At 37.3% G+C, this 27,241-nt stretch overlaps 1 protein-coding gene across 5 annotated transcripts in view; it reads left to right on the plus strand.

The window, feature by feature from the left end:
- Positions 1,243–27,241, plus strand: part of ADGRL2 (adhesion G protein-coupled receptor L2) — a 312,045-nt gene continuing 286,046 nt past the window's right edge. For all 5 annotated transcript variants that reach the window (XM_013962705.2, XM_005678182.3, XM_018045668.1 and 2 more), the window contains exon 1: positions 1,243–1,586. The gene's annotated coding sequence lies outside the window, so the exon portion shown is untranslated. The remainder of the gene's footprint in view (positions 1,587–27,241) is intronic.

Here is a 27,241-nt window from a genome sequence, read left to right on the forward strand (position 1 = left end):
CCTCATGAAGCTTCAGAAAAAATTCATAGCAAAGAATAGATAATTTAGGAAGATATTTGTCAAAAATAAGGAAGCTCTCTATTTAAAGTGAAGGTGAATTGTCTTAGACTTAATGTATTCTCTTCAAAGTTCTTTAATTTCAATTTATTTAGCAAATGATCACCACTCACATTTATGTGCAAACCTGTATGAAGTCTGTTTAGAAAGAAAGTCTGCAAGAGTTTGCAGGTTACTTGCTTTATATCATTTACAATGTTCACATCACAGTTAAAATGTACAGCTAAACATTTACTTAGCAAAAATTTATTGGATATCACTACACATCATTTTATGCTAGATGGTGGGCAAGTTGAAGAAAAAGCAATGTTATATAGAAATTCCTGCTTTGGGTAGGATATTGGAGCAAACTTTGATATTTGAAAATAAATCAATCCCCAAAAAAACAGTTTGCTTGATTTAAATGTCACTGAGGCACTGAGAGGCCCAAGAAAATTAATATCCCACCACTTCCAGAGTAAGTTGATAAAACGGGTAGAAACTGTATGTCAAAGACATACCATTTATACATATTGAGACCCATATTTTCTAGACTTTGTTCTGATCATGTTACACTTAAAATTTTGGCATGTTGTTAAATGCTTATTATTTCCATACCTAATTTCATTTATGCATATGCCTGTATAGAAAAATGTAGTCAATCAACTTTTTAAAAATACCACCATCAATTAAAACAACATTGAGTGCCAGCTAATCTAATACTCCGTAAAGAGTAAAAGTTTCCCTTTTCCTAAGGATGTTTACAAAGCATTTCTCCTATTATCTTTTTCTTTTAAGAAGTAAAAGAAATGTAACTATTTGTTTTGCTATCAGAAAATTTAAGAGCAAAACCGACAGCATATATAGTAATGTTCATTTTAATTATTGGAGGAATTCCAATTTTTTGTTCTGCAAGTGCTTGTTTTTAAAAAAGGTTAAAATATGCAGTAATTCTCTATGCTTAAAGAAGCTATATTTTTAAGGAATGAATATTTTTAAAAAATCTAGTTTTGCTAAATGGTTAGTTAGAAGAGGATAGTTTCTAAAGAGGAAACAAACAGAAAGCAGTAGAACTGCCTAGTCCTGCTCAGAGCAATCCAACCCTGAGTCAGCAAATAGGTATTTGCCAGTAGCAATGAGCATTGTGTACTACAATGACAGTGCTACTTAACTCGATACTGTTCCCACACCTCTGTTAGTCGGGTCCAGTGCGTGGGTAACTCATGAAGTCACTGGGTAGTTGAGCGAAATATTGAAAGCAATGAAGGTTATGAGGGTTTAGAGACAGGTGGAACTGGCTACATGTTCAAGCCATGCCCACTCTTAAAGTGTAATTGGCAATGAAATTCATGCCAATAGGATACCTGTCTGCATAGGAAATCGTGACAAGACAGAAAGGCAGACTTCGGATCACAACGATAGTTTTGTGACCGTGATCTCCCCACAGCCTCTTCAGGAAAAATACTCTTTTCTCACTTGTATGCCAATTGGAATTTGAAGGGAGCTTGCTAACTGATGTTCTATGTGGACCCAGAAGTACTACAAATAAGGTAAGGGCAAATTATATCTCTTGTGATCACTAGAGATTATAAAGAGAGTTCCAACTCAATCTTCCCTTTCAAATGTAGATTACTGAGACAATCTTCTTGGCAGTGTATTTCAGGATCTTGAACTCAAAGGATAGAATTAGTTGGTGCCTGCTCTGAAAAGAGACATTTGGCCCCTGTAATAGTCTGCACTTTTTCTGGCTAATAGGATATAGAGAAATGGGGAGATGGTGAGCTAAGGTTGAATGGTCTTGACTTCAGAAGAATGTGTCAAAGCAGATCATCTTCCAGGGCTCTACATGAAGATGATTTTCATAGCCACCTGTACTCAGAGATTTAAATTTATGAAAAGAGAATCATGATAATATCTTAATTGCTCTAAGGATGTCTTTTCAAAGAAATTGTCACAGAAACAGTTTCTTCAGAGGAACTGAGAACCAAAGGGAGATGGCTTTACTGTGGAAGAGCCAAGGAAAGCCTTCTTCCATACAAGGTAATGTTTACGGAGCTCTTTAGCAAATAGTGGTCTCCATTGCAATACTTCTCTGTTTGATGAAGATTCAAAAAGTCTTAATCAAATCTAGCAGTTATTGCTGCTTCTTTCTCTCCTAATCTCCCTGATCCTGAATTATGAAATCCTTATCCATTAAAATAAAACAGCATTTGTTAAAGCCTTTTCAAAATTAAGAACAAAACCATCAAAATAATTGTTTGCTAATATCAAATAAACAATTTTTTTAATTTGATGAATTGTTTGCAAGTGCTAATCAAGTGGGTGGAGTCATAAAAGAGGGGAGGAAACAATATATGCAATTTGTTTGCATTACTATTTGAGATAATTACAAAGCAGACATTCAAAGCTATTTCTTAATCTTTATACAAGAAGTTGGAAAATAGGGAAAAGCAAAAGAACATGCAGCCATTGTCAGCTGAAATTTAAAATATTACCAAATTCACAATTGTCAAATATTAGCATTACTGAGAATGCCAGGGACAGAAGTGTCACATTGAATGAAGAGTGATAACTTCATAGGAAGGCAAAGCTGAGGATATGACCAGTTTGCAGTCACAGAGAAATCAGCTTTAATTAATTTGAGTGCCAGTTCTGTGTATAATTACACAGCATGAGAGTTTGCATGCAAATGCGGAAATGCTGATTGTTCAAATACTTGCACTTGCTCATTAATACACTGGGACTAAGCGGGGCTGGCAAACAAACAGGGTACAGCACACACGGTGCCTGCAGGCTAATTTGTATTATACTGTAGTTAGCAAACAGATTTCAGATGTTTCTTCTTTCTTTAAATAATAAGCACAAAAATATGTGCATCATTTTTATCTGCGACATACCTTGTTTTCCTCTTGATTAAAACAAGTGTTTGGGGCTTTTAAAAAACTGTTGAGGGTGCACAAAGCATGGCAATAGCACCAATTCGATGTCAGTAACATTTATACCAGTTATAGGATATTTCTATTTGATGTTTTATGTAGTTATCCAAAATTGCCGTTCTCCATAATTGGTGAGCCTATATTCAGAAAAGGTAAATTTATATATCAATTCCAAAGAGGAATAAAGCAATGGCCACAGTTGAATTACCTATTTGTCTATCAAGTCTAGTATCTTGTGTCTAGCATCATTGACCAGAGGTTTCAGGAGAAGGATTGGTTAATTTGAGAGAGTACCTAATCCTAACATATACTGACGTGAGATTTTCCATTCCGACCCCTGAATCTCTTAGCAGAGATCAGTTTCAACAAAGTTCCCAGCTTCTTTGACAATACCCTAGGGAAAACATGATCCTTAATCACAACCAGAAGAAAATATCTGATACTTTCTCCAGAAAACAGTACCAGAATATATGGAATTTACTAAGTCCCCCAAATTTGCTACTACTACCAATGCTACTAGTTCCTTGCCAATATATTTAATACATTTTTATACATTTCAATTCTACAAATATTTTTCAAGCTCCTATTTTTGTTAGATACTGCAAAGCACAGGATATACTGTGGTAAGCAAGATAGACAACAGACCCTGCATTTGCCATCTCCTTTCTCTCAGGAGTTGCATGAAGGAACCTAACACAGTTTCTCTGGGAAATACATGCTATTAGCAATGATCATCTTGTAAAAACCCACATTGTAGAAACTTGAATCTGTGGCCTTCCACACACCCAGTTCTTCTACCTTATTTGGGAGGCTAATTCCCTCTCTGACGTTTCTTCAACCCCATTCTTGTGCAAGATGAAAGGAGCTGCTTCTAGCCCCAGGTCTGAATGGAACCTGTAAAGGATATGTGAAACAGTCTATCAAGCAAGCTCCAAAGTTTTATAAGAACAGATTGAAAAAGAAGGCTGTCAATACTCTTCTCTGAAAGCCTGTAACCTGTACTTTCCCAAAGAGGAAATCTGGACACGTCTTATAGATGATATAGGACAGATACTTCACACCATTTGTCTGAACAACAGTGTTTTCAATCAGTTCAGGAACAAGGACTAGAAAGCATGAGCATCCCACCCTAAAATGTCTGTTCGAATATTCCACTGTTAAAGTCTTCCTACAGGTATGGGATATGTCTATGTACAAATGGGAAAGTGACAGGGAAAACACTCATACCTACCACCTAGTCTCCCATTTCATTCTCAGAATGGTCATAACACTCTCACCCTACATATGAAAAATATGCATGAAAGAAGGAGAAAATCCAGGATGGTGAAAAGAACTCAAGGCTATCTTCCTCATGTAAGAACCCAGTAATGTGGAAAGACTGGTTTCCACAAGCTATGAATTCCAAGTACCCTGAGCTTGAACAATTTTTCCTTTTGATTCTGTCATAATTGGACATCCATGATCAGAAAACACAGACAAAAATGAAACAAAAATAAATTCCCCAAATATGTATGTATTAAGAAAATTCCACTTGCATTGTATCAAAATATTTTTAAAATATTTTATATGCAGATATATTAGTGACTTTACCAGAAGAGCAAAAAGTCGGAAGAATTTACCTATAGGAAGCAACTTTCAGTGTGAGTTTGTGGTGACATATATGAAATGATGTGTATTCACAGATGATGCAAATAATTTCATGAAACAGTCACAGGTAGGGAGCAAAGAGAAGTGTATAGAGAAGAAATAAGAGGATTTCATCTGGAGAGAGAGAGTGTTCAGAAAACATGAGGAAACGCTAGCCACAGACTTGAAGAAAGCCTGTAACCCAGAAAAGCACAACACACCATACTGATTCAGAATAGACAGGTGTGCTGATTGTTGCAGAGTGAGACTCATAGGCTGACAGCAGCTAATGATTCAGCAATAATTAGGTCAACAAGAACCATCTCCAGAGATCTGTGGGTGCTGGATACATATTTCAAGGGAATGAGAAAAATGAAAGTGCGAATAATTGGAAATAGGAAATGTGTGGAATCTTTATTCATAAAGTGAAGGAGAGGGGATGTCCCTGGTGGTCCATTGGTTAAGAATCTGCCTTCCAATGCAGGGGACTCAGATTTGATCCCTGGTCAGGGAACTAAGATCCCACATGGCTCAGGGCAACTATGCTCTCTGCTCTCAGACCACAAATACTGAATCTGAGTGCCGCAACTAAGACCCAGCACAGCCAAACAATTTATTTTTCTTTTAAGTGAAGGGGAAAAAGTGAAGCAACAGTGGAGACTTAACCATGTTTGTAGGAGAGAAAATAACTAGTGGAGGAGGAGCAGTCAGGGTTAAAGGGGAAGTGTGTCATTAATGGGGCAGAAGTTGGGGAGAGTACAGTTAGCCGTGCTAGCTTTAGAGATTTTAAAACATAGTACTCAAAGAAAGAAGAGGAAAAGAGGGTAGTGACAGAAAAAATCTGAGGGAGAGGTGAGGAAAGTCTTGAGAATATGTATCAGAAGCCCGTGATGTAGGGAGGATATTGGTGAAATCACTCCTTGGGAGGGTGTAGGAAAGGGTGGACATGACATGGACATAGAAATGACTTTATTTTACTAAACAAAGGTAGAGCAAATATAATTTACAATTTTAGATAAATAAATGAGGGACAATGGAGAAACAGAAAATTGTCACTATGAAAAATTCCCTTAGACATTAACTTGTGCCAAAGTAAAGTGAGCAATGGGACTCGACTCATAATTATAAAACAGTCTACAAGTTTGCATTCTTCAATATCAGTACACCTGAAGCAGTTGTTTATGGTTTAGCATTCTGGCATTCTCCACTGAGAAAGGAACTGTAGGGAGATAATCAACGCACAGAAGAGCTTCAGTTCAGTTCAGTCACTCAGTCAAGTCCAACTTTTTGCGACCACGTGGACTGCAGCACACCAGGCTGCCCTGTCCATCACCAACTCCTGGAGTTTACTCAACTTCATGTCCATTGAGTCGGTGATGCCATCCAACCATCTCATCCTCTGTTGCCCCCTTCTCTTCCAGCCTTCAATCTTTCCCAGCATCAGGGTCTTATCAAATGAGTCAGTTAGTTCCTCACATCAGGTGGCCAAAGTATTGGAGCTTCAGCTTCAGAATCAGTCCTTGAATTCAGTCCTCAGACCAGAATATTCAGGTCTGATTTCCTTTACGATGTTCTGGTTGGATCTCCGTGCAGTCCAGGGGACTTTTAAGAGTCTTCTCCAACACCACAGTTCAAAAGCATCAATTCACAGTGCTTAGCTTTCTTATTAGTCCAACTCCCACATCCATACACGACTACTGGAAAAAGCATAGCTTAGACTAGATGGACTTTTGTGAGCAAAGTCATGTCTCTGCTTTCTAATATGCTGTCTAGGTTGGCCACTTTTCTTCCAAGGGGTAAGCGTCTTTTAATTTCATGGCTGCAATCACCATCCACAGTGATTTTGGAGCCCAAAACAATACTGTCTGCCACTGTTTCCATTGTTTCCCCATCTATTTGCTGTGAAGTGATGGGACCAGATGACATGATGTTAGTTTTCTGAATGTTCAGTTTTGAGTCAAAATTTTCACTCTTCTCTTTCACTTTCATCAAGATGTTCTTTAGTTCTTTGCTTTCTCCCATAACGGTGGTGTCATCTGCATATCTGAGCTTATTGATAATTCTTCTGGCAATCTTGATTCCAGCTGTGCTTTATCCAGCCCAGCATTTCTCATGATGTACTCTGCATATAAGTTAAATAAGCAGGGTGACAATATACAGCCTTAACGTACTCCTTTCCCAATTTGGAACCAGTCTGTTGTTCCATGTCCAGGAATAACTGTTTCTTCCTGCCCTGCATACAGATTTCTCAAGAGGCAGGTCAGTTGGCCTGATATTCCCATGTCTTGAAGAAATTTCCACAGTTGTTGTGATCTACACAGTCAAAGGCTTTGGCATAGTCAATAAAGCAGAAATTGATGTTTTACCAGAACTCTCTTGCTTTTTCAATGATCCAACAGATGTTGGCAATATGATCTCTGTTTCCTCTGCCTTTTCCAAAACCAGCTTGAACATCTGGAAGTTCATGGTTCACATATTGCTGAAGCCTGGCTTGGAGAATCTTGAGCATTACTTCGCTAGGGTGTGAGATAAGTACAATTGTACAGTAGTTTGAGCATTCTTTGGCATTGCCTTTCTTTGGGACTGGAATGAAAACTGATCTTTTCCAGTCCTGTGGCCACTGCTGAGTTTTCCAAATGTGCTGGCATATTGAGTGCAGCACTTTCTCAGCACCATCTTTTAGAATTTGAAACAGCTCAACTGGAATTCCATCACCTCCATTAGTTTTGTTAGTAGTGATGCTTCCTAAGGCCCACTTGACTTTACATTCCAGGATGTCTGGCTCTAGGTGAATGATCACACCATCATCACTATCTGGGTCATAAAGATCTTTTTTGTATAGTTCTTCTGTGTATCCTTGCCACCTCTTCTTAATATCTTCTTCTTCTGTTAGATCCATACCATTTCTGTCTTTATTGAACTCATCTTTACATGAAATGTGCCCTTGGTATCTCTAATTTTCTTGAAGAGATCTCTAATATTTCCCATTCTATTGTTTTCCTTTATTTCTTTGCACTGATTGCTGAGGAAGGCTTTCTTATCTCTCCTTGCTATTATTTGGAACTCTGAATTCAAATGAGTATATCTTTCTTTTTCTCCTTTGCCTTTCATGTCTCTTCTTTTCTCAGCTATTTGTAAAGCTTCCTCAGACAACCATTTTGCCTTTTTGTATTTCTTTTTCTTGGGGTTGGTCTTGAACCCTGCCTCCTCTAAAATGTCACAAACCTCTGTCAATAGTTCTTCAGGCACTCTGTATCAGATCTAATCCCTTGAATCTATTTCTTGCTTCCACTGTATAATCATAAGGGATTGATTTAGGTCATACCTGAATGGTCTAGTGATTTTCCCTACTTTCTTCAATTTAAGTCTGAATTTGGCAATAAGTCTTTAGGTAAAACCATCCTCTGGGTTCCTCCCTCTTCTGCTCACCTGTGGCCATGCTGGTGACAGAAAATGTTATTTATTCAACAGAGGAGAAAGCTGTATAGAGCTGCCTAGGTTTCTTTGTCACAGTACTTCCCCCTACATAACCCAGATTCCTATTGGCTCATACCCCTGGGTTAGGCACCAAAAACAGTGCAGCATTTCCTGAAAACCAGTGTGAAGCACAGTACCCATGTATCACTTGGCAAAGAAAGAGAACGTCCCAAAGGCCTAAATCTTTGCATAATATGTCTGGAATTACAATTAGCACTTTACAACAGGCGTATTCGTGGAATTACTTAGCTATTTCAGCTTTCCTGCCAGAAGACAGGTGGACATACTCACTATGTTCCTGCCAGTGGACAAAGTGCAACCCCTGAAAGCCACAGATCTGGGTGTGGTATAATAGGGACATTGTGCATTCTGAGATCCCTAAAGAGATTAGTGATTGTAGTATATGGATGTCAGAACCCCCAAAGACCAGGTAACACTCAGTAGGCAAAGGACAACACAAAGGTTGTCAAAACACTTCCAGTCTGCCACTTGCTCCCAATTGCTTCTCCAATGTCCTTTTTGCTTGGGCCTCTTTCCCTGTTTTTTGCTTATCCTCCTCCCAAACTTTTCCAGGTCCCAAATCTAAAGATCCTGTTGAAAAAGTAAAAGAGTTTGTAGCATGTAAAGATAGGAAACAGAAGGTTTTTAAACAAAGCAATAATATTCAAGGCAACTCAAAATCAAAGATTTCCTGAGGGTCTACTTTATGTCAATCACTGCAGTACCCATAGGGGATTTGAGAATAAATATATGAAGTGCTTTGGGATTCCACAGTGGCTCAAATGGTAAATAATCCACCTGCAATGCAGGAGATCTAGCTTTGATCCCTGGATCATGAAGATCCCCTGGAGAAGGGAATAACAACCTACTCCAGTACTCTTGCCTATAGAATCCCATGGACAGAGGAGCCTGGTGTGCTACAGTCCATAGGGTCTCAAAGAATTGGACATGACTGAATGACTAAGCATGGATGAATGTGAAACGCTTTATTTATGGAGGTCATCTTTAATTGGGAACACAAACCTGTTAGCCTAGAATACTTGATGATATAGAGGCACCGATACAAGAGATATTTCTTCTGTAGGAAAAGAAAATTATTGGCAAAGCAAGCGGTTTAAGCAAAAGAATTTAGCTGTGGAAATGCACATAAACATGAGCAAACTCTGTTTTAAAGAGATTTTTTTCTGGCAGCAATATATAAACTGGATGCAGAAAAGCCTAAAGAACATTTAGGATACTGTTGGGATAGTGTATAGAAGAGAGAGGATAGAGAAGCAGATAAAAAAGGCAGAGATATCTCAGAGGAAGTACTGGCAGGGATTTGCCAATTATTGTGGAAAAAGGAAAGTTCTCGTATTTGACTTTGAGATTTCAAAACTTGGTGATGATGTTTTAAAAATAGGAAGCATTAGGAGGAAACGAAATGTGAGAAGGAAGACATTGAATTCAATCTGGACGTAATAAGCTTTTTGAGATCCCAGAGTCTATCATTGTAGAAAAGAGAAGAGTGCAGGCAGAAATCTGTATCCAGTACTCTGAGATGACAGGTCCTCAGAGAAATGTGTGGGGGTCATCTATAGGAAAGCCCCAAAGAGTATATGAAATTGTCAAGGAACAGAGAGAATAAGAAGAGAGGAGGGCTGAGGAACAAACTTTTAAATCACATATATGAAAATCGTGAAGAGGAAGGAGACAAAATTTGTAGTCACACAGTTAAGAAACTGGGAATGTCCACAGAGAAAAAGGGTGGAGAGGTCTGTAAGAAGGGCTGGTCAGGAGACAAGGAAGAGACACAGACAAGGAAGAAGAATTATGAGAACGCTGGATGTCACAATTAATTAGTCATCAATGACCTTCGGGAAAGAGGTTTCATTAAAATGATGGGAAAAGAAATCATATTACTAGGTGATAAATTCTTATCAAATAAATCCAGTATATTTGAATATTGGAACTAAAGCAACACATTAAGCTTTCTAGGAGTTTACCCTTAAATTAGAAAAAGAGAAGATAAGGAAGAATGACTACTTCAAGAGTGAAACAAGTGGTACCAGTTCAACCTGGTTCGCTGCATCATTTTACCAAACCAGAGAGATGTTGTAATTCTGGTTTCTCTCAAGCTCTTACTTCATGTTGTCAAGTGAAGGTGGGTGGCAGTTAATGGGGAAAGGTTAATGATGTTCAAAGATGACTAAGGCTGTAAAAGACAATTGGGCTCTTCCTACAATTCATGATTAGGAATTAATAGAATTTCCCCCAAGAAAGTCATCCACCCACCCACTGTCTCTGGCCTATTTCATCTTTTTAACCACAGTTTACCATCATGGTCATGTGTGAAAGCATCCTGTCTTATGTGACAAGCCCATTTGAAACAGTCCTGATAACCCTTCCTTCATGTAAGATATGTTCTTCACCTACTGGTGATTTCTAAAGGCTACAGAATTCTCAGAAGAGCTTTGTTATTCATGTAGCAAATTCAGTAAAGTCAGTATCCCTACCTAATTATGCTTAGCATAAAAAATAGGCTAATCTAGAAAAACCCAAATGAATGTACATTTTTGCTTGGTTTTTGTTTTGATATATCCACATGTTGTAGTGCTCCATGTCTGGACCTACCCAAAGAAATCCGATAAAAAGTAGTGCCATGCTACCACTGAGTAGAAAATTATTTTTTGCCCTGATTGAATGCTTTCTTTTAATAAGCCCCACACAAATCCTCCCCAACTACATATTGATGCCTAAGTGTGCATATGAGGCGCAGTATCTAGACTGTTGGCAGAAAATATAATTGTATGTTTACCTAATAGGTAATCTCTGTATTACCAAAGAGTTATGTCTGGGGAATATAAATTATTTGTATACTGTATTAACATAACACTAAATTGCACATGGTTTGTGTTCTTCTTTTAAAAACACAAGTAGATACTTGATGTGTCTAGGATTTTTCCATATTTATTTTTAGTTGGAAGACTATCTCTGCCTCCTTTATAATTCTGCAGAATTTTTATTCATTGAAGTATGTATCTGTATATATAAATGCACATGTGCACATGCTCACACTTCACTCTCTCTCTTCTTCTCTCACTCTCTCAAACACTCAGGGAGGCACCTTCATAAACTTGCCCTGCATGGTTGTTGGTTTATCTGTCAAAGAAATTCATTACCAAGAGAATACCTTGCTTTATGCTTACTAAATTTTTAAAAAATGTTTTTCATTATATTTATGCAAACGTAACTTGACTAGTTCATAATTTACCAAATGCAAGCATTTGTCAAGGTTATTTCCAATCACTCAGAAAAATGTGCCTTTGTGTATTTTGATTATTTAAAGCAATTTTGTTTCCATTATGCGTATGTGCAGCCAGAACAGCATGACTGTCTTGACTGAGGAAGTGGGAATGCGCTTAATTTTCATATGTGCATCTGCAGAAGAGCTTTTGATTGTTTAACCACTGCACAGATAGTGATGTGGCCATAAATGTTTTTGCACACATTTATTTTTCTTGGCACTTCAGATGAGAAGGGTAATACAAAAAAATCCCATATGCTGCTATTTGCATTTAAAAGTATATATACTCAACTGTAAGCTGAGGAAATGTTTAATATTTTGAAGCCAATTAGGATACACTCAGAAATCTCTGTCTTGTGATCACATCTTATTTATATATTAACAAAACATCTGGATTTTTTTCCCTTTGGGCTGTGGGCTGAATCTTTTCCCCTTGTGCAAACTTAATACCAAACTCTGAAGCTATCAGGGATCAAATAGTGTCATTCAAATTTGCTTACCTTGCCTTGAAGCGAACCAGCTTATTTGCTCATTAGATGAGTCTACTACTTTTCAAGGAGGCAGGAAAGGGAAATAAGAGCAATTCAAGGCATTAGAGACCACTCTCCTGAATATGGTGTCACCATATAACTGTGGAAGCAAGTTTCATTTAGTTTTTATGGGCTACTAGACTTCATTTAATCTAAAACACTATCAATAATAAGATGCATCAACATTTTCTGTCCTACAAAGAAAATGCAAAACTCTGCCAATGAAACTATGATGTTTCATTATTTGAACAGTCTATCCCAATTTCAAGCAATGTTAAAATAGGGGAGAAATTGCAATTTACAGTGACTAAAATAGTGTACATAGAATAATTATAAAGGTTTAGCTCTTGGAGATAGTATGTTAACTACATCAACACAACTCAAAAGTGCTCTTTCCTTGGCAAGAGAAGATTTATTATCTCTTTCATTCAGTGAGACTGAAAAAAAATGTACTATGTATTTCCAACTGTTTCTACATTTTCTCATTCATGGAGTTATCAAGAGGGTATTCTCTCCTTTAAGAAACTGGCTTTATTATTTTTAGTTTTATTAAGGTATAATTGTCAAAAATGCAAGATATTTAAAGTGTGCAATGTGATGACTTGATACACATATACATTGTGAAAGGATTCCTCTCATCAAATCAATGCCCTGTCACCTCACATATGTACATTTGTTTATTTGTTTGTTTGTTTTGGTGAGAGCAGAGTTGACTTTGTGTTGAAAGAAACAAAACAGTGGTATAAAAAAGAATTTTTTTTTTTAGAATTTTAGGCTTTAGAAATTTTTTTTAAAAAAACTTCTGACTTGATTCTTGTTTCTGTGAGACTTTAGGCTATAAATTAATCTAGCTGAGACTGCTTCCCAGTTACTCTGTTCCCTCAAGTCTGTTTTCTACCCATCTAAACTCCCCCTATATACTGCTCCAGGACCAGCAAGCATCCAAACTTTTGTTACAGGAAACTGAAACAGTGGTGGGTCCTAAATATTCCTTAAAACACTATGATAAAGCAATATGAGTGAAGTTGCTCAGTCATGTCAGACTCTTTGCGACCCCATGGACTGGAGCCTACAAGACTCCTCCGTCCATGGAATTTTCCAGGCAAGAATACTGGAGTGGGTTGCCATTTCCTTCTGCAGGGGATCTTCCCGAACCAGGGATCAAATCTGGGTCTCCCGCATTGCAGGCAGACACTTTACCATCTGAGCCACCTGACAAGCTAAAAAGCAATATAAGAAGCATTCAGTCAGTACTCGTAAAAATACCTTCAAAAGATATTAAAACTATCTTGTCCCAAACACACTGTTGTAAAATCCATAATGTGATAAATCAACCAAGTAAATTCTTGGATTTCAATGTAAGAGAATAGGTCTTAAGAGAAATGACCTATTTCTCTGTCTACTTCCTTACCACCAATACCTAAACCAGTGCCTGACAAATATTATTTTCCCAATAGATGTTTCTTGAGTGACTTAATTAAGTGATGAATTATGAACAAAGTGTCCCTTTCCTTATCTCACTTGTGGAAATAGGCATAAGGAGGCAAGAAATAATGTTAGGGGGAAAATTAAATTGATTCCTGACTTATTGCATATAAAGATAGTTTCTATTATAGGGTAAGAGGCTTCTGGCACTATGGGCAGTATTCAGTTACTCATCAGCAACCCATCTAGTAAATAAACATGTACAAAACAGCTATTGAATACCAGGACTCTGAATACAAAGCTGAGTGGTGTGACCCTCTAGAGCAGTGGTTCTTAAACTGTTTGGTCTCAGGACTCTGTTCTACTTTCAAATATTATTGAAGATTCCCCAAAGTGTTTGTTTATGTTAATTATATCTCTCCATATTTATCATATTAAAATTAAAATGCAAAAATGTTAAATATTTATTCAACTAAAAATAGTGGTAATCCTTAGAGATTTAAAGCTTAAGGGAGCAGATAGATAAATGAACATGAATTTTCTGCAGTTTGTAATAAGTATAGTGATAGAGGAAAGTATAGGATCTTTTAGGAATATTTCCCAAAAGAGGATAAATATGAGAGGAACCCCAAAGGACACCTAGTTTTTGTTGTTTAGTCGAAGCCGTGCCTGACTTTTTTCCACCCCATGGGCTGTCCATGGGATTGTCCAGGCAAGAATACTGGCGTGGGTTGCCATTTCCTTCTCCAGGATATATTCCCAACCCTGGAATCAAACCTGTGGCTCCTGCTGCATCTCTTGCACGTCAGGTAGTTCTTTACTCCCGAGCCACTGAGGAAGCCCTAAGACACCTAAGTGTCAGCTAAATAAAGAATGAAGCCTTTGGCTGATTTAATCCGGTGCCTTGGAATATTATTTCTGTTTTCACTTTATTAATGGTCTTTCTAAAGTCTAAAATGATCTCAAGCATATGGTTCCTATATGACAATTGGATTCCAAGAAGCATGTATGTCCAATCAAGTAAGGTCATTAATAAGCTATTACTACTCAAGGTTGAGTTACCATGGGAATTTGAAAGAAAGAACCTGGATAGTCGTATGATATTCTGTGTTGGATTGCACAGACATTTTTATGTGGTGAGCCAGATGTCATCTATTTTATGTGCTTTTGGGCTCTGTGTCCCAATAGAAATAAATTTAAGTTGGTCCTCATCCATGTGACCTGGCTAGATATCACTAACTATTTTAACTAACACTAAAGAATGTAAAATAACTGACATGGATTGAATTCCTAATATGTGACTTTGTGGACTTACAGACATTATTGCATTTAATTATCAAACAATTTTATGGATATTTATAGTATACCAATTTTTAAGACCAGGAGACAGCGGTTCAGAGAAATTAAGTAATATGCCAAAGGCCACAAAGTACAGAACTGACTTCTGAGCCTGATGTAATTAACTGAAAAGCCTCTGCTCTTCCTCATACTGCGATACTTGTAACCTGCGAGCAGACAGAGATGGATCAGAAGGAAGATAAGCCCCAGAGCACACACTGCACATTGCCCTAAAGCACAGGTTTACCTTGATTGAGGATTCTTAAGATATTTAAAAATTCAAAACAAAAACAAACATATAATGAAATAAAAGGGAAGCTACTTGAATTTTTAAGAATCACATGTAGACTTTAAAAGAATTTACTCTCAGGAGGGGAGAATCTGGGATTTTCCCAGATTGTCCAAGAGTCAGAGTTCTTACTCTTCTGCCTTGAGGGGACTTTTAAGATCCACTCTGAAACATTCATTCTTATCACAAACAGAACAATGTTTTTTCTAGTAACCAGACCAAAACACTGTCCAGGTAGTGTTCAAAGCAGTCTAAACATGCTAGTAAAGTGCTCATATTTCCTGACTGCTATGAGTACAAGTCAAATTTCTAAACATCTTCCACATATATGACATCAGTGAGTACCAGAAAAAAAAAAAAATGAAGTTAGAAGGAGAGAAGCAATTAACTTCACTAAACAACCACTAATGGAAGATGATAATGATGATTATGAGAATGAGTGTGATGAAAAGTATATTTTTTACCTATCTACTATGTGCTAAACATTATGCTTGAATTCATCTTGACTAAACCGTGTGACAATCTTATACAGAGATCTTATTATCCCCATTCATGTATGTACCCAGATGTAATACTATTGCATTCATGTTATTCCAACAAGTCTATGAGTTATTACTATTATCCATATGCTGCCGACAACAAAATTGGTCTCAGAGTGAATAAGTAATTGCCCAAGTTTACATAGTAAGTAAATGATGGAAATATGTGCAGACCCCATGGGCTTGTCTGCAAAGCCTTAGATTTTTCCATGCCAGGCTGCCTTGATATTAGGTAGAAGACATTATATGGTTTTTGTCTATACTTGGATACCTTTGAGAGACAAAGGAACACTATTATCAATTGTGCTAGAGCAAGAGACGTAAATTGAGATTAACCCCAGACAACAAGAAATAAACGGTTACCTTATTATTAAAGACTGGGGCTATCTGATATCAAACTTTCCTAAGAATAAATGCATTTAAATATTTTTCCTTTAAAATATTTACTAATCATTTTACCTTAAGAAATTTTTATATTTTACAGGAAAAAAATTTTGTATATTTAACACTTGAGAAATAATTTTTGCTTAGAAAATGTACAAGGAGAGAGTCAAGTAAAAAAATATGTATCTTTTAAATACATTTTTATACACAATGAAACAGTCAGGCATAAAACTCTAAAGGGGATAAAGAAGATTTAGAAAACTTGGATTCAGTATTAGAAGTTAATGAATGTGGCACTTTCTGTGTTCTGGATGGTAAAACACTGACTGAGGGGAGAAAATTCTGAGAAGTGTGTTCCATACCTGAATATTTTCCTATTTCATAAATAATCCTGTAGCAACAACTTGAGATGGTTTTATATAATTGTGGCAGGTAGCTACTCTGCCTTGATCCAAGTACAGGTTTGGGCATGTGTGTATTTCCCCCCCCCCGCCGCCCCGCTTTATAGTTGCTTCTACTCCAGTGTCTCATAGGTGCAAGTCTTAATTTCTTTCCAGTAAAGAAGAATAGCTTATAATTGCTTTGTTTCTTTTTTTTTTTTTTTTGATGCAAGGGTTCTCCCCTCCCAGTTTTTAACCTGCTTTGTTCAGTCTTTTTTATTCTGCTCTCATTTTTTTCCACCTCAGTAGATTTACATAAAGTTAAGTGACTTAGGATGTTTGTAGTATTATTTTGGTTTTTTTTCTGCTTTTGGCTGCTGCTGATCATATCCAGATTTATTTTCTAGAGGAAACTATTCTAGTAAAATCTTTTTGTTGTTGTTGTTAGTAAAATAAGAACTATAAACTTTCTACCAAAGAGGCCACTCAAAAGTACAGATTTGTTCACAAACAGATGAATTTTTCTTTTTTTAATTCTAAAAGCATACAGTACATATATTCTTGAATGATAAAATATGCACTAGCAGTGAACAAACATTTTATTCAGACATTAGGTCTAAACATGAGAAAGAGCAACAACTCAAAAGTACATTTTACCTCTATGAGATTTTGCTCCCTCTCTGTGTATATCTTGTACACTTTTGTGCTTAAAGTCTTTTAAATCATCCTTATGAATCTTTTCAGTTGGCTGGACATAAGAAAATAAGACTTTTCTCTTGAATGAGTATGAGTTATTACGTTAAGTGCTGAGTAAGAGTGTGCTGAGCACTTAATGCAATATGACATGCATGGTACTCCCCACAAGTTTCCCTTCAAAAGCGTGAGACAGAGACAAATATAGATCTGCATACATGTCAAATTGCCAAGTGCTGGGGGAAATATCTGTTATCCCCTCTGCTTTCTCTTTCATTGTCTCTTTATGAGACAGAGGGCCCAGAACATAATGAGGAACAGAAGTCAAAAGAAGCAGAGTTCTTGGATCCACTGTGCACATTAGTATCACAATTAACAGTTGAGGTTCTGAGGCCAACCAGATCAAGGAGGCTTGGCAATTCTAAAGCTAAGGGTGTGTTTCTTCACTTCACTTGTGGCAACCAATGCCAGCACATCCAAAGCCCTAAAGCCTCATAGTTGTTCAAGGTACTGAAATAAATAATATCACTCATATGGTATAGAAAAAGCAGGGGAGGCACTCCAAGTCAAGATGTGGCTGCTGGTGTCCCAGCCAACAAGCTCCCTACCTGCTTAGTCCCTACCTGCAGTGGCCACTATCTAACCTGGAAGCACTGAGCCCCAGACATACTCCAGGGCTGACATGACAGTGAGCCCTGAAGATGTTTCGAGTTGCTCATGGTTTTCAGGGTCAAGTTGCTCATGGTTTTCAAGGTCCATTCTGTTACATTCCCTGATAGCTCAGTTGGTCAAGAATTCACCTGCAATGCAGGAGACCCTAGTTGGACTCCTGGGTCTGAAAGATCCCCTGGAGAAGGGATAGGCTACCCACTCCAGTATTCTTGGGCTTCCCTTGTGGCTCAGCTGGTAAAGAATCCACCTGCAATGCGTGAGACCTGGCTTCAATCCCTGGGTTGGGAAGATCCCCTGGAAAAGGGAACCACTACCCACTCCAGTAATTCTGGCCTGAAGAATTCCATGGACTGTATAGCCCATGGGGTCCCAAAGAGTCAGACACGACTGAGCAACTTTCACTTTCATATGAAAAGGGATGAGAGAAGAAAGAAGAAAGATGTTAATGATAAGAAAGGAAGAAAGACAGACATATACGCTGCTGCTACTGCTGCTAAGTCGCTTCAGTCATGTCTGACTCTGTGCGACCCCATAGATGGCAGCCCACCAGGCTGCTCCTCCATCCCTGGGATTCTCCAGGCAAGAACACTGGAGTGGGTTGCCATTTCCTTCTCCAATGCACGAAAGTGAAAAGTGAAAGTGAAAGTGAAGTCGTGTCTGACTCTTAGCGACCCCATGGACTGCAGCCCACCAGGCTCCTCCGTCCTTGGGATTTTCCAGGTAAGAGTACTGGAGCAGGGTGCCATTATCTTATACCAATGAACTTCACTCCTCATCTCTAACATACTGTGTCAGATCTTAAAAGTTAATTTCTGGGCTTAAACAGTAGTCTTAAACAGAGTAGCTTTAAACAGTTTGTATTTCTGAATATGGCGAGCAGTTGGTAAAGGGAAGACCAAGGTCCCTGGTGAAAGAAAAATCTCTGTTGGGTCAATTCTGCTATAGACTTTGCATAACCCTTAACCATTTCCTTGATTGATGTATTTCCTTAGACTATTTGATAACTCTATCTTGTTATCTGTAAAAACGGTTGCAATAGTACCTGCTGCACAGTACTGCGAGTGCTGAATGAGTCCCTGTACCCAAAGCATCTAGCACAGGGTCTAACATGAGGGTGTGACTATTGTTGTCTTTGAAAATATAATTATGTTCCTAGAAACTGCATTTTGTTACTGTTATAATTGTATAACACCCTTGCTGAGGAATAACACATTGAGGAACGACAACCTGAGCAATCTCTATCTTCTCTACCCTAGATAGATTTTTTGAGAAAAATCTCTTAGAGGGAAATTAAAACAGTATAACCAACTGTGATTTGTCTAGGTCAGACTAAAAGGTGCACTCTGTCATCACCAGCAACAGAATCAGAATCTAAGACCTAGATTAAGCCAGGTTAAAAATCAACAAAAGGGTGCACGTAAGAATAAAATCACAAAAAGTCAGTGTATGGGTGTGGGAGTGGGCCAAATGAGTGAAGAGGGTCAAAAGGGAGAAACCTCCAGGTATGAAGTAAATGTTATGGAAACATAATGGACAGCATGGTGACTATGGTTAATGATACTTTAAAGTTGCTAAGAGTAAATCTTAAAACTTCTCATCTCAAGAAACAAAATTCCATAACTATGTATGGTGACAAATTGTGATTATTTCATGCTATATACAAATATAGAATCACTATGTTGTATACCTGAAACTATTTTAATGTTATATTTCAATTATATATCAATAAAAGTGTCAAGTCTATCCTCAAAAGTATGTATAAAAGGTAAATTACATTTTTTGTTGGTGGTGGTTATTGTCATAGACTGAAGGGAAGGTGAATATTTAGGGTTTTGTTTTGGTTTTGTAATGTTATCAAGTTGAAAATACATTTATTATTTTGTAAGATGCAAGTACATTCTCTCTCTTCATCTTATTAAATAAGTAAACTTTTGGGGGGAAGGAGACTATTTGAAGTTGCTAAGAACGCTGGACATACTACACAGCATTTCATCATCAGAAAAACAGTGCTGAATGTTTTTGATTTTCTGCCTTCTCATCTGTAAAGTGAGGAAGATATTAGCCCTACTTCATAGGATTGTTCTGAAGCTTATATGGGATAAGGCATTTAAACCATCAGTACAAACCTGAGTAACACTCAATATTGTTATTAGTGCATGTGAGGTTTTTTTACTCTATTTGGCATTGGTTGGTCACATTGTCTCCACTTTTCTTCTGCCTGTTTCTCTTAAGTCATCAGGACTTCCCGAAACAAAGGCTTGGAGTATTTGCTTCTAGAACTCGTGAGTGCATTTGAGAGCTCCATGAGAATGAAGTATTCTGAACCATTAGTCATAAATCAGTTGTATATGATTCTCTGCATTGGTCCACAGGAATCTAAGACCAGACTTTCCTTCTTTGGAGAGAAGCACTGCATGGCTCCCAAAAGTCCAAAGACACGTCAAAGGTCATGCATCATGTTCTAACATTTCACTATCAAAATTCATCTATCAGTGAGACTCAGTTAGCGTAACTACTCTTGTTTGATTTGGCAACAAGCTAAAATGTCAATAGGCTTCCTATTCTGACTAAAATTGTAAAATATACCGAAGGGAATATTGCATGTGTATTAGTCATCCCAAAATAAAGATGAGCATACTTTCCTGAAAAGTTCAGCTACACTAAGGGGATAATGGATCACCAGAATACTTGAGATGTGAAATGCATACTTTGCTCACATTCTCGCTTCACTTGGAGAATTGTGTCATTGTTGCCAAAGTCTGGTGTTTCCTTTAGCCTATGCCTGGATTATCCATTGACACTAATGGTAATTTCACCTTCAAGTGTAAGACAGTATAGGAAGCTAAAATGACAATAGCAGAAGGTAAAGAATACATTTTATACATTGTGCTACATAATATTTTTCTTGACTGTTTCTGTTATAGTCATTGACTATTGCTAAGAAATATCCATTAGGAAACCCAAAACATTGTCTCTAGAGGTTAGTCTTTTGAAAACATAATTTTACCCATACTTGTCATCACAAATTATATAACAGAATAATTGCAGATCAATCTATATATTTAAAATTTTATGATTAGTTAATTACAAAAGCATACCCCTTTGGCACTGCCATTAGTCTATAAAGTATGTGTGCTTCTTTTTTTCCAATCTGAAGGAATGCCATTTTTGGAGAGAAAAAAAAAAAAAACTGTCCATAGTTTAAGGAAATATAATGCAAAAATTGCCACTTACTGACATTTAAAGTGTAATGAACTCTTTGTAGTCCATGTTAATATATTAGCAATAACCTGTAGACCTATATAACATTTAAAAAGAAAACCGGTGTGAGAGAAGAAATACATAGCCCATTTTTATGAGTGACCAAATATCAAAAATGTATTAAAGTGGTTTACAGGCTATCCTGTTCATTATTTTGCTGACTTAGAAACCTTGAAGTGTATTGTATCCATTTCATTATCTGCAGAAGTATGAACTGTAATGGAATTTACATAAAAATCCTGCTAGAGAGTGGGGACTTTACTGCATAGTCAGCGTTGCCTCCTAATCCAATCTTCCCCAATGTACTTGGTATGGTAGTTGTCAAAATCCAACAGCAGGGTCTCTTTTATAAAGAAAAGTATGAATTTGAGCTGTAAAATGAGCACAAGTATTTTTCTATTACTCTGGATGCTTCCTCTTGCTGAGTTTACATGAGAAGTCTAGCAGGAGGTGTTATTAAATAGCCTAAGAAATTAGCCCCAAAATAATTATCATGGTTTAGCTATGTTAAAAGACACAGAGGCTTAATGAAAAGAGCATTTAAATTTTTGTGATTGAATATCTGTTGGACACCTCTGTAGTTATTAACCCTTGTGGGAAGGATTCCAGATTTTTTATTATTTTTAATTGAATTGTTTTTGGAAAACAGCAGATTAAAAACAGTTTTCTTCCCTATAATAGTCGGAGATCCCAGGGCAAACTGTGTAGTAATTGGTTTTTTAAAAGTTTGTTTTAAACCGTGCTGCTTGGCAAGGAGTATACCCTTGTTCAACATAAATTGGTTTTTCATACAGCAGATTTATAATAACGCTAAATAGGAAAGACCATCTCGTCATGTAGTCCACCACTACGTAGTTGCTTTACAATCATCATCTTCCAACACCATGACTTCCTTTGCATTCAGCAGTAAATTTTCCATGAGTTAAAGCTTCCTATGGACTCTTAAAAAGGATATTCCAAGAGTTACTGTTTTTGTTATTGTTGCTTTTCATTTTTCCGTATACATAGCTAGAGTTTTGGCTTTCTTAATTTTGCTTCTTTTCCTATGGTCTTTCTACCATTCCCAGGAACTTATCTCTCTTCATAGTATTTGCTATTTTAAAATAATTCTTGGCTCTTATCATGTCAAATCTTAAAAGTTACTTAGTTGCTTTCATCTTTCTTTGCAAGCCCCCTCCCAACCTCACCTCCCCAGTCACTTCATCATTTTTTTTCTTTTCTCTTAACTTTCTCCAATCTTCCACATATTTCTGGAATTGAGTTTATCCTAACTGAATGCACTTTTCCAGGTGCATCATATATCATTCCCAAGTCTGGGATGTGATGGTTCTTTGTATAAAGCCCAAATGCTAGGGGAGTCTGTCTTTTTTTTTCCCTGATCACTGTCAGCATGTTGACTCAGAGTGTTTTTTGAACATCTCCCACTGATTCCTGAGGGAGCCTTTCTGAAATCAGCTATCTTCTGTCTGGTTAGTCTAGTTAAGGAATGTGATAGGAGAGAAAACATGATTTTGTGGATTGAGTTAGAAAGCATGTCCAGTTATCCCCCTCCCCCCATTCTCTGTTGTTTTTAGAAACACATCTATTTTCTTTGCATTTTCATTTTTGTTAATTATATTTTACTATGAAAATGGGATGGAAGCATATGCAAACAAATCGCTGCCAAGGCTATTGGAGTGAAAGTGGAGAACTCAACTCCACTTAGGGCAGAATGATTCTCATAGCTGTAGTGTAGATGTTAAAAAAAAAAAAAAAAAAAACTGCAAAGGCTCACACTAAAATTAAAGGATTCTTTCTTTAATGTTAACATGCTGGGTGTTTATATTTTCTTCACCTATTCATTTCAATTATCTTAACTACCTTTTCTGGTTGTCAAAGAAGTTCATGGTAGGTGTAAAATTGGAGGTGAGAAACAAGAGAAAAATATAAAATTAAATGTAATATACCAAAACTTTAATAATACTTAAGTCACTTTTTTTCTCATAAGGGGTACTACTCAATAATATACACTTATTAGGTGGAAGTAGGCTACACCAAATTCAACCACAAGCCACTTCAAGCTGTATAAGAACAGGTCATAAAACATCTATGCATCAATAAAGCAAATCTGGAGAATGTATGAGCAGATAAATATGGGACTTTGTCCTCCCTAAGTTTGATATATTAATGTAAATATATATCATATTCATAGATTCAAAGTGGCTATCAATTATAAGGATTAGCTCCCACTGATTTGATTATAGCTTTTTGGAAAATAAACATCAAATTTACACACACAATTTCTTTTTGCTAAATGACTCGTCTCTTACTTCTCCTGCATTGGCAGGTGGGTTCTTAACACTAGCAGCACCAGGGAAGCCCACAGAGCGCACAACGCAACATATACATTTATCTGCATTAGTACACATCACTCTCACCTTCAGATTACAATCAAAGTTTGATTCAAAATCTTTTTATTTTTTAATATCCTCAGTTCAGTTCAATTAAGTTCAGTCACTCAGTCGTGTCTGACTCTTTGCAACCCCATGAATCACAGCACGCCAGGCCTCCCTGTCCATCACCAACTCCCGGAGTTCACTCAGACTCACGTCCATCGAGTCAGTGATGCCATCCAGCCATCTCATCCTCTGTCGTCCCCTTCTCCTCCTGCCCTCAATCCCTCCCAGCATCAGAGTCTTTTCCAATGAGTCAACTCTTCGCATGAGGTGGCCAAAGTACTGGAGTTTCAGCTTTAGCATCATTCCTTCCAAAGAAATCCCAGGGTTAATCTCCTTCAGAATGGACTGGTTGGATCTCCTTGCAGTCCAAGGGACTCTCAAGAGTCTTCTCCAACACCACAGTTCAAAAGCATCAATTCTTCAGCGCTCAGCCTTCTTCACAGTCCAACTCTCACATCCATACATGACCACTGGAAAAACCATAGCCTTGACTTTGTTGGCAAAGTAATGTCTCTGCTTTTGAATATGCTATCTAGGTTGGTCATAACTTTTCTTCCAAGGAGTAAGCGTCTTTTAATTTCATGGCTGCAGTCACCATCTGCAGTGATTTTGGAGCCCCAAAAATAAAGTCTGACACTGTTTCCCCATCTATTTCTCATAAAGTGATGGGACCGGATGCCATGATCTTCGTTTTCTGAATGTTGAGCTTTAAGCCAACTTTTTCACTCTCTTCTTTCACTTTCATCAAGAGGCTCTTTAGTTCCTCTTCACTTTCTGCCATAAGGGTGGTGTCATCTGTATATCTGAGGTTATTGATACTTCTCCCGGCAATCTTGATTCCAGCTTGTGCTTCCTCCAGCCCAGCGTTTCTCGTTATGTACTCTGCATATAAGTTAAATAAGCACGGTGACAATATACGGCCTTGACATACTCCTTTTCCTATTTGGAACCAGTCTGTTGTTCCATGTCCAGTTCTAACTGTTGCTTCCTGACCTGCATATAGGTTTCTCAAGGGGCAGGTCAGGTGGTCTGGTATTCCCATCTCTTTCAAAATTTTCCACAGTTTATTGTGATCCACACAGTCAAAGGCTTTAGTCACTATTGAGCCTTTGTGGTGGCACTGAAGAAGCAACCACACTACTCTTGAGTTAATTCAGCTTGGATTTTTTTGTCTCAGTCAATACTCCTTCAGTTACATATTTAAACAGCACAGACCCAAATTATTAATATTTTTAGCAAAAAGAAATATTATTGGCTTTTGTAACTTAAAAATCTGCAGATAGTCTTCAGGCACTGTTGGCTCATTGACTCAAAAACACATTACTGTTACCTGGTTTCTCTCAATAAGTAGGTACTTTCTCTTCCATGCAGTCACCACACTGAGCAGCGTTATCTCTTGTGGAAATTGCAGTAGTTCCAATCTCATGGGGTCCCTTTTATTCTGAGAGTCAGAGAGCTTCTCTCCCTCAACACTTACAAAGTCCTTGGCCTGTCTCTTACTAACCTGATTGTGTCCTTCCCTGGACTCATCACCTTAACCCATCTCGTGGGATTTGCTGAGCTGCCTGCCTATACCCTACAGCAGTAGTCAAGAGAACTTCCTTGTGAGGTTGGAAATGTTGTATAATCTGCACTGCCCAGTATGGTAACCACTAGTCATGTGTAGCTATTAATCACTTGAAATGTGCCTGATGCAACTGAGAAACTAAATTTTAAGTAATGTATATTTAAAATTTTAAATATTCACTCTTATATTGAATAGCACAACTCTAGAATTCAGTGTGAGGGTCAAACCTCTTTACGTCACAAGTACTGAGGAGTGGTTCCCCAAATAAAAGGGTTTTGATGGGGGAAGTAGGTCCTAGTTTACCAGAAATGAGAAATACAAGTGCCAGGGATAAAATTAACAGATGTTCACTGTGACTACCCTTAAACTTGAATTTTTATTAACATTTTTTGGACTGATAGTTTAAATTCACATTATATGGCTTGTGTCATATTACCTCTAGTTTTTCTATTCTATATTGTGTTTTGTTTCCTTAATTAAAATGTATATAGTAGAAACTTGAGACACATAACTATTTAGGCTCAAATGAAAACCTATTTCTAACTACTGGTATGAATCCACCTTTAATTAAATTATCTTTTCTGTACACTGTACTTATCTTTTCAAAAGACATTTTGTTTTATTTTACTTTATTATTTTGGCCATGCCTCACAGCTTATGGGATCTCAGTCCTCCAACCAGGGTTTAAACCCTGCCTCTTGGCAGTGAGAGATTGGAGTCCTAACTACTGGACTGCAGGGCAATTCCCTAAAGGACATTTTAAGCTATACATGTGGATCCCAATTTAAGTTAAAATTCGTGTGGCATTTTCAGCACAAATAACTCAAGTGAAGTGACAAAAATATTAATCATCTTATAAGCATTGTTAACACCAAGCAGGCACAGTGACAACTGTAATACAATGTACTCCTTTGCCTGAAGTATAAAAATGTTCTTTTTGACACTAGCATATCTATTGATTCAACTAAGTTTCCAAGACACACAAGTTCCTTCTGTCACTGAGTTTATAATTCTCAATATTAAATATGTGAAAATGTAAAACATTATATACCTTAAGTTTGCAGCAAAAGATAGCAAGCTAATACAGGTTTGTCATGGAAAATTTAGAAATATAAAAAAAAATAAGAGGAAAAGAAAAAGCATCTATAATTCCATCATACAGAGGTAACTACCATTAATGTTTTAATATACATTTCTTTCAACTTAAGTAATCTGTATGATTGCTTCATGCAATTTTTCTTAAGAAAAATGCTACTACTGTAGACTAATCCTTTACAGTTTAACCTGTATTTAAATCATTTTGAAAAGTATAATTTCCATGTAGGCAGAAATCTTTGCCTGTTTTGTTCACTGCTGAATTTTAGCAACTAGAGTAGTGTATCTGACATCTAGAATACATTGAATAAATATTTTTGAATGAATGAGTACTGATATACTTCCTATTATAATTCTAGCAACGAACTATGAGATGGACCATTTCCCATTCCCTCATAAACTCCGGGAACTATTTTTTCAGTTTTGTAGACAGAAGATGGCATCTCATTACTGTTTTTGTTCTAACTTCTTTATTTCTATCAAACGTATAAATTGCTTCAAATCATGCTTACTTAGGCAAAAACACATTCTATAGAGTAGGAAACATGTAGCCTAATTTCGGCTGAATGTCTCAAAATCTTAAAGTTTTGACCAAGCCAAATCTTGTTGGAAGATTATGTGTTTAGAAATCATATTCCAGTCTTCTAAGAAACCATATGACTTAGAGTAGTTACTAAGCATACCTCATATTATAACATATAACGAGCACCTAAGTGCAGGTATTGCACTTTAATACATCACCAGACAGAGAAAATAAAAAAAAAAAAGAAATGTTATGACTCTGCCTCATATTTTGCTCTCCCCCTAACTTTTGCAGAACTTTATTTCTTCTCTGGGACTTAAATTTAACTCATAGCCCAATAGTTAAGCACAGTAGAAGTTCATTTTGAAAACAAAAGGACGCTCAAAGAAACCAATGTTATGCACTCCAGTCAAACCACACGTGGAACCATAACAGGTCATGCAGAACAAGAACATTCATAGGGATTGTGTTCCTCTGAGCATCTGCCCTTCTCTTGCTCTCACCCCTTCCCTCTCTTTCTCTTGTCCCTTAGTGTCGCCCTTAGTGTCTCTCTGTCTTGAATCTCTCTCCCTCTCTCTGTCAGCCAAGTGACTTCCTCTGGATTACCGCACGCACAGGCTCAAACATGGCTCTGCAATGACTTTACGTTTTCCTATTCCAGCACTTGCTTAACTGTGCTCCAGTTCCACATTCCCTATAGAGAGTCACATCTACCCATCTTATTGCTCTTCTCTCTGCCCCCAGTC

This window comes from Capra hircus, chromosome 3, assembly GCF_001704415.2.
Source record: "Capra hircus breed San Clemente chromosome 3, ASM170441v1, whole genome shotgun sequence".
Taxonomy (NCBI): Eukaryota; Metazoa; Chordata; class Mammalia; order Artiodactyla; family Bovidae; genus Capra; species Capra hircus.